The following is a 19,830-nucleotide window of genomic DNA, read 5'->3' as shown; positions in this document are numbered from 1 at the left end:
GACAGAGAGGATAGATGGAGAGAGAAGTTTGGAGATCATGTACATTTAAGAAAAGGAAAAGAACTGGCAAGCAGACTGAAAAAGAATCTCAGAAAGAATGAGATACTGTACTTTTTTGTAAAGTAAAACAGAGAGTTTCAAGAAAGATGTGAGCAATAGTTTGAATGATATACAAACAAATATCAAGAAATTGTAAGTAAGCCATACATTCATTCACTGAGGTTTTTTTTTTTTTTTTAATTCTCCAAGTATTTATTGAAAGCCAATTCTATGTTAGGCATTAAGAGCATGAACACATACCAATTAGACATATCTTCTTCTCTCAAGAAGCTTAGGGTTTAGCCATTCTTATTAAAATAAGAATGCAATCAACTCTAATACTGAATAAGAAGGCAAATGTAGCAAAACAGTGACACTATTACATAATCAAGGAGTTCTGAGATTATTTAGATAAAGGAAAAATATGATAAATAATATTAATTATTTTGAGTAAATGTTTGGTATAGGGTTAAGTGGAAAATTCATGGGTAGATGAGCTGATTAAATGTTGCTTCAAAATTTTGTATTTCCCCAATACAAGTTCTCCAAAATATTGTTAATTGACTTATTTGTTAAAATATCAACAGATCTAATAATTATGCACCATTGGACAACCTTAAGTATTACTGAATTGCAAAATTCCTTGAGTTTATATAAAACAAATTTGAATTTTTTGGTAAATGAGGGATAAAAAGAGAAAGACAGTGAAAAAAATCTAATAAATAAATTAATAATATAGATTAAGAAAAAACTTAGCTGGATCGTTTGCATCTTTTGTTGCATTTACTAGATGATTTCCAAATATATTCTACATTCTTCATCAGTAGAAACTATACATGCCTTAAACTTTATTGTTCTTTCTCAAAAGTCCTTTCAGAGCACTAAAAAATAAGTGTTTAACAACAAATGAACAGTTGAAGAGAAATGATTTCAGAGAAAACAATGTAAATTTTACTGTTTTTATTGCTTTAGCCAATAAAACTACTTTGTCAGTGTTTTCATATATAAGAAAAAAAAAGATAAATGAAAAATAAATCTGTCTGAAGGCATTTGAAAAGAGCTCTCCGTATTTGTGCATTTACATTAATTTTGTTCTCCAGTCCTCATTATTTTAATTTAGTTTTAAATAGAAACAGTTTTAGAAATAATATCTAATTTTTCCAATTATATAGACTCAGGCAAATAGACATTTATATTTTAATTTTTATTAAACTGTATAGATTCCAATATTATTCAAAGCATTAAAACATAAAATTTTTGAAGATAATTTACAAATTTTGAGTATCAAATTTTAAAAAATGACTCCCACTAACTTTGTTATTCACCTTAAATTTTACCAGTGAAGTGATTGACCAAGATCCTCTGTCTCCAACATTATAAATCCAGCATACTTCAATTAAAAAATAAAACAAAACTGGGAAGGAGGTAGAGAAGGCAACCATACTTACAAACTGAATAAAGACAATGCAATTCGGAAAAGAAGGAAAAGATTCTGTATCTCTATAAAGGGAGGTGAACAACAAAATGAAGCATTGAAGTGACATGCTTTAGAGTTTAGCTTTAAGTTTGATGAAACTCACCATTTAGACTCTCAGCCTGTTGGTCCAAAAGCACAATACTTACCAAATTAACAACAGCAAAAGAACAGAATGTTTAAGGTTCTTAAAATTAAGAAAATGAGATTCTCTCAAACATGTGTTTTCTTTTCCATATCTGCAAAATTGTTCTGAACTCAGATCTGTATACATAATTTTGTAGTTCTTTGTTCTACAATGCAGCCATTTGTTATGTCAAGGAAAATGAAATGCTTATGGCATGAGTATCAATTTTGGAGATGATGGAAATTTTATACAGACCAAGGTAAGCATGTTTTAATGGAATTTCTGTGTCCACAACAAAACTCTTACAAACTAATTATGGATAATGTGTTGACAAATTCCTTTGCCAGTGTCTTTTTTCATGCTCTTCAGTTAATGTGGTAAGGAAAAAAATTAACACAATAATTTTCTAAAAACTATACTTCTGGATTCTCATACAAGGCCCGTGGAGGACTGAGGAAAGAGTCCATCCCCAAAAGAAATTGCGGCATCCCCAAGACAATATTTAGCCCACCATTTTACCAATGATAAAGGAATTAATGTATGCAGGGTTTTGGCGTGTTTTTCTTTAGTGTCCAGCATATGTACATGTCCAATGATGACTAAGACAATGAAAGCAAAGATCTTACTTCTAAGCTAGGGTTTCTCAACAGCAGCACTAATGACATTTTGGGCTGAATACTTCTTTGTTGTGCGGGATTATCCTGTGTATTGCTGGATATGGCCTCTAACCACCAGATTTCAGGAGCCCCCTGTTCCCTAATTAAGACAACCAAAATGTCTCCAGAGTTGCCTAACATTTCCTACTGGTCAGAATCAGAGAACTGCTGTTCTCTGTTGAGAACCTCTGATTTAAACTTGTATCTCCTTAAATCAAAATAGCAAGGGCTGGGGAAAGTACCATTCCCAAAGAGAGCATGTATATTTAAATTTCTTATGCTAACAATTCTAAGAGCCTTATCTGTTGATCTGGAACCTATGTCTTACCATTTTTGTGATGGAAACATATTTTCACGTTAGTCATGCAGTTTGCATACAAAGAGATGGATAATAGTTGAGAGATTCGCCTCCATTTGCCCCAATTCTATAATAAAAGCAGAATTAGAATAGTATTATCAACTCTAGTTCAAGAAGTTTTCCACTAGGTGAAGTTTATAGTAACTTTTAATTCCATTCCATTTCAAATAGAATATCGTTTCAAATCAACCAAATTTCACTCTTTGCACATCCAAAACACACACACACGCACACACACTTGGGATGGAAGGGGAGGGTATTTGCATATATTTATTCAATTTTTCACTTTAAAATATATATTACTTTATGCTACTTGAATAAAGGAATAAAAACAAAGTACATCCATAAGTTAAATCCTTCAAAATTTTAAGTGACTATACCATTAATTCCAATTAGTTTATAAATGCTTTTTCACAGATTACACTTTGAGGTGGCCATAATTTAATCCAGAGTCATAATCTGAATTTTCAAATGAGATTTTTAAAAATAATTTTCGAAGTGTTCTTAGGGAAAATGTTTTAATATACTACTAATAAAATAATACACATATAATCTTAGCAACAATAACATCTTTCAATCACATTTCTTTAAGTTCTTTTTTCCAGTTTTATTGTCTTTAAGTTCTCGGCTTATTATTTATTGAATCTGCATAACAATCTTCAGAAATTTACAATTTTTCCCCATTTTACAGATGTGAAAACTGGGGGGATGAGTGGGCTGCGAGGTTAAGTAATTTACCTGGAATTGCACAGTTATGAAGTTGGAGAGTCGGAGTTTGAACCCAGCTGATGTGGCTGGTATTAGAGCTGGTGTTATAATTAGTGTCCTCCATAGCCTCCACCAAAAAGCTTTTTAATTCATTTGCCTTTGCTCATTCATAAACCGTTTTTTAAGGTTTTGAAAATGTAACTTTACTTTGTTGCTACTCTCACCATGTGCTTTAAAATGAAGTTTTTATTCTTGCATTCTTCAAAAACTGAGGGACGCTGTCTGAGTGAAGGCATCTATAGCAACACATACTTTTGAAAATAAATGACCTATATTTAATGCTTTGCAACTGAAAAACAAAATGAGAGAATAATTGACATTTTGGTATGATGTTCCAAGAGGCTGAATAAATTATATTTTTAATATTTAAATTAGATAAACATTTTACATCCTGAAATTTTGATTCTAAAAATATTATTACTGTGGTTTATCTATAACATTGTATTTTAGATTTTCATGGATTGCAATCTTCTTGCCAATCAATAATGTATTGACTGTTATTCCAATCTTATACTGTTACAAACAGAAATGTGATGGTCTCACTTGTGACACCACCTCTAATAGTATTTATAATACTAACACAACATATGTAAAGCATGATTGTAATAAGGCATATTATTTATACATGTTTGATTGTGATCTTAAATTCTAAAATTTCATTCTTTATCTAAATCAATAAAGTTATGTTTTACAAATGTATAATTCCTAAGGAAAAATGTGCCCTTTAAAGAACACAACATTTTAAACATCCACGTTAATGATTAGAAGCATACACGCATATTGAATTCACACGGCTTTAAACAAAAAGGAAAATATTAACAACAAAGTAGATTCCCTACAACACAGATTTATGCTATCTAAATACACATGGGGGAATTAGCACAATATATTCTGTTTATAAGCAGAAATTTAAGTAATTAAGTAATGGCTTACAGAATAGGATGCTCATATTCTGGAAATATTTGGGAGAAAGCCTTTGACATGCTAAGATATATAAACTATATCATGGCTCAGGAATATTTAGAATATTTCAGATAGTAGAAATGACATAGTCTTTGTGTATGGTATGCCTTCAGTACAATTTAGACCACCATTTGTCCTCAAGTAGGTCTATTTAAAGTATAATTGACTGCCCTAGCAATTATTGTGAATAGCAGCTGTCTGCTGGTAAAAAGGCATATATATAATGAGGGAGAAAGGATCAAATACATGCAATAGAAAAGAAAAGCATGAAGAAAATATCTATATAAGGTATTTTAGCCCAGATTTTATGCTTGAAAGGGACAAGGCCTATTAGCCATTTCCAATTAGGGACTATAAAAAAAAAGTGAATGAAGGTACTCATCTATTTATGAAAAGCAGCTGGGACTCCCTAAATCCAAAACTAGCAAAAGTTTATTTGTTCTAAAATTGTTACAGTTTACAGCATTTCATTTATTTTCATTAGCTATGTTAGGTTTTGTGAAAACCTTTCTTGTATCATGTACCTTTCTGCAACACACAAAAACACCTTGCTTTTTTTTTCTCCTAAATAGCTACATAATTAGATGGATTATTTCATGTGTCTGTGCCTGTGTTTGCTGAAGAGAACAAGCCAGATAAATTAGCACTTAGCAGAACTCACAATAGCACATAATATGCCCTTGTGTTTCATATAAAGCTTTATTTGTCATTCACGGCTGGTTGGCAAAACTGACTTTGCTTTTGAAAATGACAGGTGGTAGGTACTCTGGTGAGCTCTGTGTGGAAAAAGAATCAACCTTCACCAAGACAGTTTCTGTCAATAGCTTCCATGATTTCATATTCAATCTGGGCTTGTGTTTCTTCTAAAGTTCTGTTTTATTTGCATCTCTTAGGTCCGGCCTCACCGAGGCTCTTTCATAACTGGGATTCTCTACCACAAGGCTGGAAAGGCAGACTTCCTCTCCTCTCTGCAGGCCTGATTAAAAGACAGGTGAAGTTCAGTATATTTCAATAAGCCTCAACATTCCATGTCAGGAATCAATAGCCCTCCTTCTTTTTTTAGGGGTTATTAAATTGCAGCTGTAACATTAGCCTTCTTTATCTAATTGATTGTCTTTTCACAGGGCTAAGAAAATCAATAGCAGTCAATGGGACTGCCCTGTTTTTACCTAATAGATGTTTTCTCCTAATTGGCTGCCTGGGTGGCTTCACGGAGCTCAGTATGTTTTCAGAAGTCCACAGTATGTTGCAACCCTTGTAAACTATTTTACCCTGTGCAACAGTTATTGATTTTATAATGAAATCTAGAAAAATCAATAGCAATCAGGAATATAGATCAGGATTCCTAGGTACCTTATGACAAAGGGCAAACTCACTTTGCTACCACTTCAAACTGTGATTCAATTAAACATGTCCTTAAAACATTACATTTTCCAAAGACTTTGATCAAAGTCACTTGATTTGTTGTCCAAGACCTGGCTCAAAAACCAAGAATTAAAACATGTAATTAAAAAATAACATAGCAGTTTTTAATGGACTATTTCCCTGTAAAACGAGATAAATCGAAATCATTAAGAGTAAAATCATGAATTTGCTGGGGAAAAAAATGTGACCTATCAAAAGTTCTTGTTCACAAGATATGAGCAGCTATACTAATTTCCTGAGAATTAATAATAAAATGTATAATTTTAAGTGAAAAAATGTATTTGGTAGAATTGCTTAATTCTTTACATTTAAGAGTAAGCAGCATTGCCCCAATATGGGAGAAGCACAAGTATTTTCCAACTGGTCCTACATCACTGAATCTGTGTTCAAATTCCATCTCTGAGCGCTGTTAGATTTTTGTGGCTGTATCTGTTTTAAACACATACCTGTGTAAATAAGACAATGTTATAAATCAGTTTATGCTACAATCAAGTTATGAAATTCTCAGAAACAACCATTTCCTCTTTTTTAAAAAAAATCACAATTTAAGAGATGTGAATATTAATTATGGCTTTTAAAATTTTAATTTCTCTCCTGAGAGAAAGAAATCGTTTTTACTTCTAAAGATCAAGAAGAGTCAGATTCTCTTTACATTTGTTTTTTCCACTTGCTTTGCTATTGCTGACTTCTGTTGTCTATTGCTCACTATTATAGATAGAGTTTAATTTGGAATCATAATTTTTCTTGCTATCCTGAATTCTAGACTGGATATGTTTCTCAGATATATTCTCATTGCTCATTTTTATTCCAACTCTGAGATTTGAATGTCTGTATTCTTAAATCCCACTTGTTTTGATTCCTACCTAATAAGAAAACAGAGTAAAAAGTCAGAAATTTCCACCTAAAGCTTGCCATTTTGTAAACAATTCTCCTTTTCCCTTGTTATGACAACAAACTGGACATTGTCATTTTTCAAACTAGAATCATAGGCTACAAGGCAGTTTTCTAACACTTTCCAGATTAGCATGCATGTAGCTTAGTCTTTATCATTCTTCAGTGAATTGACGTGCCCTGCTGAAGTGTCATGCCATTTAATATGCCTAAGCATGATGGGGATGACAGTTCCATAGCCTGTGACAGTCAACGCATGTGTGTGGAGCTGTCTCCAGCTCTAAAGTCACGTATCTTCTGTATACGTTGTTTTGACCTCAGCGCCACCAGTTCTTTCTCTATTATCTGGCAAATGAATAGATAAAGAAATCACATTATAAACCTAACACCATTTACAAGAATAGGACTTTCATATGTACTATTCCTAAAGAAGCCAGAGTCAAGAAAAATCAAGTAAAGATCTTTTTTTATTTCACCAATCTTTGTACAATGGGGGCAGGGATTGAGGGTGGGGAAGAACACTGAAGATAACGATATCTTTTTCAAGCCTAACAGAGACAAATGTCAAAGAAAGGCACTAAAATATCAACCAGACATTGTCACTAACGTCCACGTGCCTCAGAACATAATGCTGGTTTGTCTAGTTTAAAGAATAAGTCAGTGTCCTTCCTTGCTTGGAAGCACAGACTAAAGAACAGTGAAATCAACAAAGTTAGTTTCGCATTCTCTCTCCCCTCTGCTCTGGTGGCCTCCTCTCTAATCTCAGGCACTTAGCACCTTGGAGCTTCCCTCTCTCCTATCTCCTATTTATAGATTCTCAGGGCAGAGCATGATAAACTGATTCATGCTAAGTATGAATGACTGATAAAGTTAAATATATCACCTCTCCCAAGCCCATCAACTTTTAATATGGATCAAAGCTTAATGCTAGGAGTGTAAATCATCAGTATTGAAACACTTGATCACTGATATAGGGCCTGGAATTTTTTTAGACTCATTTTATGCAAAGCATTAGGTTCTCATAGCATTTTTGAACTAAGAACATGGCATGTCTGTATTTAGAAGGTTACAGCCAAGCATAATAGGAATACATAAGTGTACAGGAAATCAAAATATGTAAAATTGAGTTATGTATTACCAAGGATGTTGTTTTTTTGGTACAGCTAACATAGCCACTTACAAATGTGCAAAGTGTTTTTTGCCTGGAAAAATTTCTTATTTGGTTATTGTGCTAGTTAGGGCCTTACACATCATCAAATGCATTAAAGTTTATGGGCCAGTAAATTAACTTTAATTACCCCCATATTACTCTTCATTTTGATAAGTAATCGACAATGTAACTTCTTGAAGCAAGAAAAAGAAAATTCTGTGTGATCAGAGTATTTTGCCATCAGTCTTTACCATTAGAAGGTTTTGGCTGCTCCTTTGGTATTTCTTTCATTTGGGCATGTAGTATTCAATGAATCAAACGTAGTTCCCTTTTATCCCCAAGTTGATCTTAGCCCCTTTTAAACAGAAGCACTAACAAAGTCTAAATGGATTAAATATATATATAAATACACACATTACACATATATGTGTATGTATATGTAGTATATTTGTATATATGTTCACAGATATGTGTATATATATATATATATATAAATGCATGTATCTGTATATATTTGCTAACCAAATATATGCACATGTATAAGCATCTATTCTTACAGTGGGCTCTGGGATTATTCAGGCAAGACAAATTTCAACAAAAAGTTTTTTCCCCAGCATTTCCACTGAAGAGCTCATAAAAAAATGACATCACCAAGTTATAAAATAATGTTCACAGTACAGCTGCTTCTTCTCCGTCTCCTCCTTCTCCTTTATTAACATCATCACTGTCATAATTATTGTTATAAATCCAGTGTGATTATAGTTCTAATGATAAAGATGGTGATTTTGTGGCTTATTTCATTTGAAGGGCTCTAGTTATCTTTTTATACACTTTTTCACATCTGAATTAACCCAACTCAAGAGACCTCTTTAGATCCCCAAACAAAAAATATATGTATCAGAAAGCAGGAGTAAATGAAGGGAAACACTCATCCTTTTTCTTTCTTCTTTGAGTGCCCTTTTTCAGATTGGGAACAAGTATACTGCACTTTAATCCAAATAATCTAAACACTTTTTTGATTCCTTTTTTAAAAATTTCTTTACATAACAAAAAATGAACCATTGCTCTTAAGCTTTTATGGCATTTCATTTTCAAACTGGAGAAAAGAAATGTAGTTTTAAACAAAGCAGTTTTACCTGTAAGTTTAGTTGACCATCTTACATTTAAATTCTAGCATGACAGATCAGAAAAAGTAATGATTCAATCATTTTATTTGTATTTCTAAACCAGGATATATATTATGCTTTTATCAGAAACGTATGAATTGGTGATTATCATACAAATATTCACTGGTTTCTGACTGACCATAATCTAGAAGAGGAACAGGCCCCAGAGTCACTCTGCATTGACAAGGTCACAAGAGATGGCCAGCAAAGGACAAGGTGCAGAGCCAAGGAGATGAATGACATATTTTAAGTGAAAGACCTCTTGCTCCCTCCATGGAAGCTAAGTTAAAAGCAGTGTATTCTATTTGGATTGCCTTTTCCTCTGCCTTCATGTACTGTGCTAGATGAAAGCCATAAGTAATCTGAAGAAGATAACCATTAGAAAATCATGTTTATTATACTGAGAACTGAGAGGAAGAACTCTTCAAGAATGAACACGAACAAGGGATTTATCTGTGATCTCTGAAAGTAAGCCAGATGATTTAGGAACTGAGACAAAATGATGACAGTGTAGGGGCTAAATTCTAACCTCTGCAGGCTGGATTGTCACAGGTTATTGAAAAGCCTGTTGGCAACAACACAGTCTGTCTTGAGTTGGAAATAGTTACTGAATACAGGTATCTCTTTGACAACTTAATGAGCCATAATTGTTACAACACTTGGACTTCACAGGAAAATTAGAGTAACCTTATGCAGTATCAATATGAAGTGGGTGTTCATGATTTTTAAATATTGCTTAGATTTTTGCATCCAAAAGAATTATAGACCATTATAGATCATCTGTCCAGCTGGTTTATCAAGTGAAAACATGTTTGATCATGGCCCTTATTGTGAATATAGGTAGCATATTAAAATCATGAAAATAATTTCTTCCAACACATTTATTTATGTTCTGCTTATGTCACAAAGGGAACATGATTTCAAAAGAAATTAACAGCTCTATTGCGTTACCAGCTGTGACAAAGACACTCTTTGACACTGTGTTGATGCTGTGTCTGTGTTGAAAATTGATCGAATGCCTCATGGAAAACTGACATTGAGAGGTATAATCAAGTAATTGAAGATTTTAAAACTCTCCCACATTCTCTGAAGAATCATTTAATTTTTTAGCAATTTATTTATATATACACCAAAAGGTTTGTCTGACCCGTAAAGACAGAATTTCTTTTAAAATATGGAATAAAATTGAATGTTCTATAGAAATGGAAAAGAAAAGCCAACTCTGCTTCCAACTGGGAAAGTGATTGCTAGCTAGCCTTCAATCCCTACTAGAGCTATTCTTCCTTGGTCCTCTAGGGATTAGGATAAAGTGGGGAGAACTGGAGATTGTGGGACTGGTGTGGGAAGTCAGAGCAGGATGGTATGATACTGGGGTAAAATGAAATCCCCTCTAGGTTCTTACTTCTTGAGGGCAATCATTCTGCCTTAACAACCTCAGCAACTGATGTTTACCAGGATATTCTTATAATGTATGATTGTTTTAATATAATTCAGATGTTCAATATGTGTGGTGTTTTGGTGAGCTATTTGGGGGAGTTCACTAGAGCTGATGTACTCATTCATTTAACATAAACGTCCAGCATGCTTAAGTTCCGGGTGTTCTTCTACTACTGGGTGAATAAGACAAAGTCCCTGCCCTCATGAATCTTACATGGTAGAAGGTTATTATGAAAAAGAATATTATCATTATTAACCCAATCTCACTATTTAATGACTGTGAACACTTCAGTGTGTCTCAAACCCAGTTTTAGACGCTATGATATGAGAGCTTTTTTCTACTCTATTTCACCACATATTATTTAAATAAATGCTTATTAATATATGTGGATATAATTATATATACTGATATAATTATATGTTCATATAATTCTCGACTGGTAGCCAATGGTCATAAGCCAACCACCCTGCCATAAATTCAGATAACTTTTTCTATTGTCATTATGTTATTACTATTATAATCATACTTGCAAATCCTAAATTATTTTAAACTGGTCTCCATCTTCAGTATCCCAAAGTTAATCCGTCATCAAGAACTGCTATTGATTTCTGTGAGTTTACTTTTATATTCTTTTACCTGTTCAGTTTTGAAGTAGACATCCTTTTCAAACTTCATTGATAAATTACTTCACTAAGCTGCAAGCAAAACCCTGACTTAGTGTCTTCAGAAATGCCAAATGATTTCCTAAACATATTTTTGTAATATACAATGTAAAAAGTCCAACAAGCAATTGAAATTTGCCTTCACTCTATACTTAGCTAAATTTTCTGAAATATATTAGTTTTTCTTTAAATATATTAATATATTCTATTAATTTATTACTAACAGGTTTTTTTTCCAGCTAATATTAATTTGTATACAATTCAGTGGAGAAAATTGAAAAGAAAATCCCCCCAAAAGCTAGGAAACCAAAAAATTATCCATAATACAACTGTAAATTATGATCTTTGTTAATTTTTAATGAATCAATTCTCAATTTAATTTTACACTTACAAAAACAGAGATCATGATATACATACTAAATTTAAGATATCATTTACATAAAATGAAATGCATCCATTTTAAGTAAACAGGTTAAGAATTCTTTACCCAATTACATTGTGTGTGTTGATGGGGGAGTAGGGGGGGCAGCTCGTCATACCACCAAGCAATGTGCTGCTACATTAAATTTCCTGCAATTGAAGTCAATTCTGACACTAGTGTCAGGTCCCACAGGTTAAGGGCTCAATCCTATAAGACCTCGCCCCACACACACACACTTCAGATGCCAGTCACAAGTCCGGGGTGTCACGGTGCTTTTGACTAACTGGCTATAGATCGGAGGTTCCAACAGCCCCTTCCTGGGGTCCGATTAATTTGCAAGAGGAGCTCGCAAAACTCAGAGAAGCATTTTATTTACTAGATTGCTGGTTTATTATGAAAGGATATAACTCAGGAACAGCCAGATGGAAGCGATGCATAGGACAATGTATGGGGAAAGGGCTTGGAGCTTCTGGCCCTCTTTGAGTGGACCACTCTCTCCAAATCTCCATGTGTTCACCATCCTGGGGGTTCTCTGAATCTCATCATTTTTTTCTGTGGCCACACCACTTGGCTTGCGGGATCTTAGTTCCCTGAGCAGCGATGGAATCCGGGCCCTCAGCAGTAAAAGCACAGAGTCCTAACCACTGGACCACCATCGAATTCCCAACCTCATCATTTTGGTTTTTTATGGAGACTTTATTATGTAGGCATAATTGATTAAATCATTGGCCATAGGTCATTAAACTCAACCTTCAGCCCTTCTTCCCTCTAGGAAGTTGGTGGGGGCCAGGCCAGGGGATCAAAAGTTCCAATACTAAAATCACTTGGTTGGCTCCACTGGCAGCCAGACCCCATCCTTAGGTACCTTCAAAAAATCACCTCATTAGCATAAATCCAGTTGTGGTGACAGGGGCTTTTTATGAATGACATGACACCCATTTCACCTTTATGGCTCTGAATCTATTTCAGGAACTGAGGACAAGAGACCAAATATTATAATAAAAGGTGCTCCCATTGTTCCTATCACTCAGAAGATTTCAAGAGTTTTGGGAACTGTGAGCCAGGAACCACGGATGAAGACCAAATATATATGAGGAATATATTTCAGTCATCTGAATGACCAAACATATATTTCTTATAAATCACAGTATCACACAGGTTGATGAGTAATGATAGTTTATACACTCATGTAATCATCATCTCAGTCAAAATATAGAATACTTACATAATCCCAGAACAGTCCCTCCTGTCAATTTTGAGCTAACCCCCTTCCCAGATTTCACCCAAGACAACCACTGATTTTTGTTACTATAATATAAATTTGTCTTTCCTAGCATTTTGTATAAGTGGAATCATATAAACTGTTTTATGTCTGACTTACTTCACTTTTCATGATATTTTCTAAAGTTTTTTTTTTATTGTGATAAGAACACTTAACATGAGCTCTACTCTCCTAACAAAATTTTAAGTACAAAATACAGTATTGTTAACTATAGGTACAGTGTTGTACAGATCTCTAAGACTTATTCATATCTTGAATAACTGAAACTTTATATCCTTCAAAAGGCAATTCCCCATTTCCTTCCTTGCCCACCACCCCAGTCTCTGGTAAACACCATTCTGATACCTGTTTTTATGAGTTTGACTATTTTAGATACTTCACATAAATGGAATCATGCAATATTTGTGCTTTTGTGTCTGGCTTATTTCACTTAGCATGTATTCCAGGGTCATCCATATTGTCTCATATGGCAATATTTCCTTCTTTTTAAGGCTGAATAGTGTTCCATTGTATGTATATACCACATTTTCTTTCCATCATTGGACATTTAGGTTATTTCCATATCTTGGTTGTTGTATTATTATTATATTATTACTGCAGTGAACATGGGAGTGCATATCTCTTCAAGATTCTGATTTCAGCTCTTCTGGATATTACCCAGAAGCAGGATTGCTGGATCATATGATAATTCTATAATTAGTTTTTTGAAGAACTTCCATACAGGTTTTCATAGTACTGTACCATTTACATTTCTACCATTTAAAAAATGACTGAAATTAATGAATATTTAGCAAAGTCACAGGACATAAGCTCAATATATAAAAATTAATTGTATTTCTGTATCTACCAAAGAACAATTAGAAAATGAAATTGAAAATTAACAACAGTTTTAAGGCCCATGAAAAATAATTAGGAATTAATATAAAAATATATATGCAAATATCAACACTTGAAACTAGACAGTATTGCTGAGAGAAATAAAGAAGATCTAAATAATTTGAGGGATATATTATGATCATGAGTTGGAAAAACTCCAAATTGTTAAAATGTACATTTTCCACAATTTGATGTGTAGAATAAAATCAATCTCAACCAGAATTTGATTATAAAAATAAAAATGCTTTTATTTCATTCTCATTTTTTGAAGGGCATTTTCTCAAGCTATAGAATTTTTTTTTAAACATCTTTATTGGAGTATAATTGCTCCACAATGGTGTGTTAGTTTCTGCTGTATAACAAAGTGAATCAGCTATATGTATACATATATCACCATATCCCCTCCCTCTTGCATCTCCCTTCCACCCTCCCTATCCCACCCCTCTAGGTGGTCACAAAGCACTGAGCTGATCTCCTTGTGCTATGCGGCTGCTTCCCACTAGCTATCTATTTTACATTTGGTAGTGTATATATGTCAATGCTACTCTTTCACTTCGTCCCAGCTTACCCTTCCCCATCCCCGTGTCAAGTCCATTCTCTACCTCTGTGTCTTTATGCCTGTCCTGCCCCTAGGTTCATCAGGACCTTTTTTTTTTTTTAGATTCCATATATATGTGTTAACATACGGTATTTGTTTTTCTCTTTCTGACTTACTTCCCTCTGTATGACAGACTCTAGGTCCATCCACCTCACTGCAAATAACTCAGTTTCGTTTCTTTTTATGGCTGAGTAATATTCCATTGTATATGTGGGCCACATCTTCTTTATCCATTCATCTGTCGATGGACACTTAGGTTGCTTCCATGTCAGGGCTGTTGTAAATAGTACTGCAATGAACATTGTGGTACATGACTCTTTTTGAATTATGGTTTTCTCAGGGTATATACCCAGTAGTGGGATTTCTGGGTCGTATGGTAGTTCTATTTTTAGTTTTAAAGGAACCTCAATACTGTTCTCCATAGTGGCTGTATCAATTTACATTCCCACCAACAGTGCAAGAGGGTTCCCTTTTCTCAGCCCCTCTCCAGCATTTATGGTTTGTAGATTTTTTGATGATGGCCATTCTGACTGGTGTGAGGTGATACCTCATTGTGGTTTTGCTTTGCATTTCTCTAATGATTAGTGATATTGAGCATCCTTTCATGTGTTTGTTGGCAATCTATATATCTTCTTTGGAGAAATGTCTATTTAGGTCTTCTGCCTATTTTTGGATTGGGTTGTTTGTTTTTTTGATATTGAACTGCATGAGCTGCTTGTATATTTTGGAGATTAATCCTTTGTCAGTTGCTTCGTTTGCAAATATTTTCTCCCATTCTGAAGGCTGTCTTTTCATCTTGTTTATGGTTTCCTTTGCTGTGCAAAAGCTTTTAAGTTTCATTAGGTCCTGTTTGTTTATTTTTGTTTTTATTTCCCTTTCTCTAGGAGGTGGGTCAAAAAGGATCTTGCTGTGATTTATGTCATAGAGTGTTCTGCCTATGTTTTCCTCTAGGAGTTTTATAGTGTCTGGCCTTACTTTTAGGTCTTTAATCCATTTTGAGTTTATTTTTGTGTATGGTGTTAGGGAGTGTTCCAATTTCATTCTTCTACATGTAGCTGTCCAGTTTCCCAGAACCACTTATTGAAGAGGCTGTCTTTTCTCCATTGTATATCCTTGCCTCCTTTGTCAAAGATAAGGTGACCATATGTGCATGGATTTATCTCTGGGCTTTCTATCCTGTTCCATTGATTTATACTTCTGTTTTAGTGCCAGTACCATATTGTCTTGATTACTGTAGCTTTGTAGTATAGTCTGAAGTCAGGGAGCCTGATTCCTCGAGCTCCATTTTTCTTTCTCAAGATTGCTTTGGCTATTTGGGGTCTTTTGTGTTTCTGTACAAATTGTAAAATTTTTTGTTCTAGTTCTGTGAAAAATGCCATTGGTAGCTTGATAGGAATTGCACTGAATCTGCAGATTGTCAAGCTATTGAATTTTTTTTAAGGTGACTTTTTTAGCTTTGGTTTTCAGCAGTTTTAATAAGAATTGCCAAAGTATGGTTTTCTTTGTACTTAACCTTTTTGAGGTTTGCTGAGGGCTTGAATCTCTAAGTCAGTATTTCATCAAATTTGGGAAAATTTTGACCATTATTTATTGGAACACTGTTTTCTTCATTTCTTCACTTTTTTCTCCTGAGGCTTTTTAAAAGCATGTATTTTAATCGTTTGTTTTTGTACCTGAATTGCCTGTTCATTTTTCCTCAATTTCTTTTGTTTTTTAGATTGAATTATTCCTATTGATCTTTTGTAGAGTTCAGAGACTCTTTTATATGCCTCTCCAATCACCTGTCAAGCACTTTCAGTGAATTTATTTCATCTCTTTTATAATAATTTTCAGTTTTAAAATTTCCTTTCGACTCTTGTTTTATGGTTTGCATTTCTTTGCTGGTATTCCCTACCTGTTCCCTCACTAATTCTCTGACTATATTTTCCCTTATTTCTTTAAACATATTTATAATAGCTTTTTAAAAATTTTTCCTCTAAATCCAATATTTGGGCCATTTTAATATTACTCTGGAATATTTTTTCTTGACTCTAGGTCACATTTTTCTATTTCTTTGCATATAGTTATTGATTTGCCTTGTATTTTATAGGTGATATAGAGATTCTAGTTCTATTTTCTTCCTCTGAAGGATTTTGATTTTTGTTCCTGTGGTTATTTCTAATAACTGGCTGATCATCTTGATCTTGTTTTATGAGCAATTCTGCAGAAATCTGAATTTTCTCAAACCCCTCTTATTTAGAGGAACTCGACCTTCCAAATCTGTCTTCCCAGAAGATCTTGCCAGGATTCGAATTTAGACTTTGTTAGAGAAGGAGTAGAATAAGCTTTACTTTAGGGCATGGCCCTTACTGTTAATTCATAGCCTTTCTGATTTCTATGCTAGTGCCCAGATTTTTCAGTTTGCTAGGATGTTAAAAATGTCTCCACTTTGCATGTGCCTGACCTGCCTTGTCCCCAGCACTGTTTAATCTATATTGCCTCTGTGCTATTCTGTTACAAGCCTACCACAGCCACTCTTCGCTATGTCTTATGTAGTTTTGCCTGCTCTTAGCCAAGGATTCGCAGAAAAGCCTCGCACAATTTCCTCGTGTCTCTGTCTGCATAGACCTCTGCCATCTAGAGGTCTGTCCGGTGTTTCAGCTACTCCTAACTTTGTAGGGCTCTGTGTGGACCCTAGGTTTTTGTGCTTATGGTCAAGAAATTGTCCCCTGGTGAGGTCTGGGTAATCATAGGATCAAATCATAAGTTTCTCTTTCTTTGAGAATTATAGTCTTGTTCTGTTGTTGGAATATCTGGAAACAGATATTGGTTAAATATATGATGAAACTGTTTCATCAGTTATAGTCTTGATTGGAAAAGCTAGTCTAGTACTAGCTACTGTTATAGCCAAAAAAAAAAAAAGTCTGTATTTATGGTTTGAGCATTTTTTCACTTGTCAATAGATAATGAACATTTTTCCATGCCAACATGATTTTTTAAAATTTGCACAGTATTCCATTACAAAAGTGAATTCGTTTATATAATATATCCTCTATGTTTGGGGATTTGATTAAATCTAATAATTTTTAGTGTTTTCTATGTGCCATGCATTGGACCAAGAGTTTTACAGAGCAAACTCATTTGATCCTTGCAACAAACCTGTGAAATAGGAGCACAAAACTGAATTTTCCAAATGAGGAAAAAAGCATAGAGAATTAAAATAATTCACTCAAAATCACCAAATTAGTAAAGTGAAGCTGAGATTTAAGTCTAATTATAATATACAATTCAACTCTCATGTGTTTAACTCAATATCAAAAATCTCTTTGATGTATAAAATAATGGTATTACATTTAATTAAAAATTTATTAATACAGAGATTTAATTTTTTTTTTAATTTATTTTATTTATTTTTGGCTGTGTTGGGTCTTCGTTTCTGTGCAAGGGCTTTCTCCAGTTGCGGCGAGCGGGGGCCACCCTTCATCGCGGTGCGCAGGCCTCTCACTGTCGCGGCCTCTCCCATTGCGGAGCACAGGCTCCAGACGCGCAGGCTCAGTAGTTGTGGCTCACGGGCCTAGCCGCTCCGCGGCATGTGGGATCTTCCCAGGCCAGGGCTCGAACCCGTGGCCCCTGCATTGGCAGGCAGATTCTTAACCACTGCACCACCAGGGAAGCCCCAGAGATTTAAATTTTTTATAGTTTAACTGGTCATAAGTGTTTCAAACTCTGTGACTCACTGGTTTATATCTTTTGCTCCATTTGCCCTGAGATACTCATGTTTTATTTGTTTCTAAGAACTCTTTGTGTATAAAATGCTATCTACCAATCAATTCTTATACACTACCTATGCTTTTTTCAAAAAAAGTTGATCATATTTTAAAATTATATAAATGTTTACCTGTATGTTTTTAGGGTATTTTTGTTTTTTTGTTTCCTTTAAGTTTTTTTTTTTTAAATAAATTTATTTGTTTTGGGCTGCGTTGGGTCTTCATTGCTGTGCACGGGCTTTCTCTAGTTGCAGTGAGTGGGGGTTACTCTTCCTTGTGGTGCACGGGCTTCTTATCGCGGTGCCTTCTCTTGTTGTGGAGCACGGGCTCTAGGTGCATGGGCTCAGTAGTTGTGGCTTGAGGGCTCCGTAGTTGTGGCTCTCAGACTCTAGAACACAGGCTTAGTAGTTGTGGTGCACGGGCTTAGTTGCTCTGCAGCATGTGGGATCTTCCCAGACCAGGGCTCGAACCCCTGTCCCCTGCATTGGCAGGTGGATTCTTAACCACTGCGCCACCAGGGAAGCCCCTATTTCCTTTCATTTTAACCATTAATTTTTTCTTCCAACAAATCAGTTACTAAAAAGATATCATTGATTTAAAATTAGAATAATTTTATTTATAAAATATTTAAATATTGGTATGTATGTTTCTGAGCTTTTTTTTTTTGTTCTGGTTGATTATATTGTCACTACAGTAGTACATTTCTTTAATTATTTTATTTTAATTAAGATATCCTTTTATGAGGGTTGTCGTGAGTGGCTCTGAGGAAGGCCAGTTTTGGGGGCGTCTTGCACTAGCTGAGGGGGCACCTCGGGAACGATGGCAGAAGGAGATTCTCGCAGCACCAGTCTGCTGGCTGCAGAGACTGCAAGTCTGGAAGAGTAGCTACAAAGATGGGGAGAAGTGATGCTGATGGCAGATGAAGTCCTCCAATGGGGAAGAGCCTGGTTTCCACCTGCCATCATGGGTGTGGTTTCTTTGGTGTTTCTGACTATCTACTATCCAGATCCATCCATTCTGTCAGGTGTTTCCTGTTTTGTTATGTTTTTGTGCTTGGCTGACTACCTTGTTCCCATTCTAGTGCCTAGAATTTTTGGCTCCAATAAATGGACCACTGAGCAACAGCAGAGAGTCCTTGAAATTTGCAACAATCTAGTAAAAACTCGTCGCAGGGCTGTGGGCTGGTAGAAACGCCTCCTTACGTAAAGAAAGAAAAGCCTAAAATGTACTTCATGACCATGATCAATTTCTCTTGCTGCAGTTGCTTGGGTGGGACAGCAAGTCCACAACCTCCTTCTCACCTACCTGATAGTGACTTTCTTACTCTTGCTTCCTGGACTAAACCAACATGGAATCATTTCGAAGTACATTGGAATGGCCAAAAGAGAGATAAACAAGCTTCTCAAGCAAAAAGAAAAGAAAAATAAATAATGCATCTGCTTTGTTCAGTGTGATTAATGGTGTACACATTGTCCTTGGGGACAGTGTCTGTTATGCTGTCTGGATACTAAAACGTTACAGATGTAGCTCTTTGCTGTCCCTCATTCTGCCCTTAGTTAGTAGAAACTCCGAATTGCCAAGTAAGGCTTTATGCCCAGTGTGTTCGTGGGTGTGTTCTCATCAGCTGGCCTTATATGGACAACTCATTCGTCATTACCACTTGTTTTGGTTTTTCTCACCCAGGGTTAATTGAACTCTTACTTTTAAAATAATATAGTGGTGAACTTCATCCTTTAGTACAGTTAACAGTGGCTTGGGATAACTGTGCAAGTTGATCTTCACTTTAGCTG

At 34.8% G+C, this 19,830-nt stretch overlaps 1 pseudogene; it reads left to right on the top strand.

Annotated features, from left to right (window-relative positions):
* The first annotated feature begins 18,859 nt into the window (after positions 1-18,859).
* Positions 18,860-19,471, top strand: LOC103013801 (ADP-ribosylation factor-like protein 6-interacting protein 1; annotated as a pseudogene).
* The last annotated feature ends 359 nt before the right edge of the window (positions 19,472-19,830 follow it).

This window comes from Balaenoptera acutorostrata, chromosome 2 (assembly GCF_949987535.1).
Source record: "Balaenoptera acutorostrata chromosome 2, mBalAcu1.1, whole genome shotgun sequence".
NCBI lineage: Eukaryota > Metazoa > Chordata > Mammalia > Artiodactyla > Balaenopteridae > Balaenoptera > Balaenoptera acutorostrata.
The sequence above is the reverse complement of the archived record's forward strand: the minus strand, read 5'-3'. Positions and strand labels throughout refer to the sequence as shown.